Genomic DNA, 1,589 nt, shown 5'->3' on the forward strand with positions numbered 1-1,589 from the left:
GAAACTCTGGTCCCTAAAAGTTACCAATTAAGTTCTGCTTTACAAGACCCACAACTAGCCTATCTTAAAAATACTTTTAAAAGTTCAAAAACCTCTCAAAATACCCAAAGTACACCAAAATACCACTAGGTTATTTAAGCACCCTAGCTACCCTTTCCCCCAGGAGAAAAACAATCAACAACCATTGAACACCAAAGCCAAGCCAAACCTCGGTGGCCACAGAAAACAGAACCCAGCAAAAACGCCAAGCAAAAGACACTAAAGAAACAGCACCCCAAGCCTCAACAACAGGGGGAAAGAGTTCTCCCAAAGAACAACCAGCAAAAACAGGTAGGTGCATTTAATAAAATTAACTAGACGTGTAAAACCCCAAACAACAAATCATCTATTAACAGCATAAAACAAAAAAGAACCCCGAGAAAAACAAGCAGCAAAAGAACCATAAATATAACCAACTTCTAACCAAGCCCCCCCCCCCACAAAACCCAACCAAAGCACCCCACACACAGCAAAAAAGTAGTTTTTAAATGCAAAGTAAAAAATTTCCCCCACCCCCTATCCCTCCCCGACACCAGGCCAACCCCCTTCCCCCAAAGACAGAAAAACCCAGTGAGTCTACAACTCTCAAACTAGGCCGCAGAAGTCCTCCAGGTGCAGCAGCAGCAGGTCTCAGCAGGCAGCAGCAGGAATTCACTGGACAGCAGGATCCTGTTGCAGTTCACATCGAGTCCAAAGCAGGCCAGGCCCAGGACAGACCACAGAGACAGAGTCCACAACCAGCAGCAGGCAGGCAGTGTCTCAGATCTCTCCAGGCAGCCAAAGCACACACACACTACACAAAATGGAGGCTGCCCTGAAGTAAGCCTGCCTATTTAACTCCTTGCAGGGCAGTTTTTAAAAGGCACTCTCTTTCTAGAGAATCTCATTAGCCAGAGAAGGACAACTCCTGCAAGGATTGGCCAGTCACTCTCCCCTCCCTTCCTCCTTCCCCCTCCCTTCTCCCTCTTCCTATCCTGTAAAAAAGGCAGGAAACCGTGTTTATTTGCTGTTCCTTAGCAAAAGAGCACCAAAGGAACAGTCCAACTGCTATTACCCAAGTTAATTAAGCTGAATTAATTTGGTAAAGTTGAGTTCAGGAATACTGAATCTGATTCAGTCTTCCCTTCCCTTACTAGCAAAGGAATGTTTTGGTTACATCCCTCTCTCCCCACCCCCCCCACCCCAACTGCATCTTCTCTCTCCTCCCCTTCTCCCCCCTCCTCTTCTGTATTTGACCAGTTTCTGTATCAGGCATCTGACGAAGAGAACTTGATTCTCGAAAGCTTATGCTACAATAAAATTGGTTAGTCTTAAAGGTGCTACTGGACTCTTTTTGATTTTGCTACCACAGACTAACACGGCTAACTCCTCTGCATCTTTTGAGTTCAGTAATACCAAATTCAGTATTTTTAAAGGAATACCAAACCTGAACTGCACACTCCCATTAGAGAGTCCATCATTGTCATAAGCACTTCTCTCAGGTTGGTTCAGTCATTTGTATTTACCACTGCATTATAAAAATAGATTAAACAAGAGTGGATCATTATTCC

The sequence above is a fragment of the Eublepharis macularius genome, chromosome 10 (genome assembly GCF_028583425.1).
Source record: "Eublepharis macularius isolate TG4126 chromosome 10, MPM_Emac_v1.0, whole genome shotgun sequence".
Lineage (NCBI taxonomy): Eukaryota > Metazoa > Chordata > Lepidosauria > Squamata > Eublepharidae > Eublepharis > Eublepharis macularius.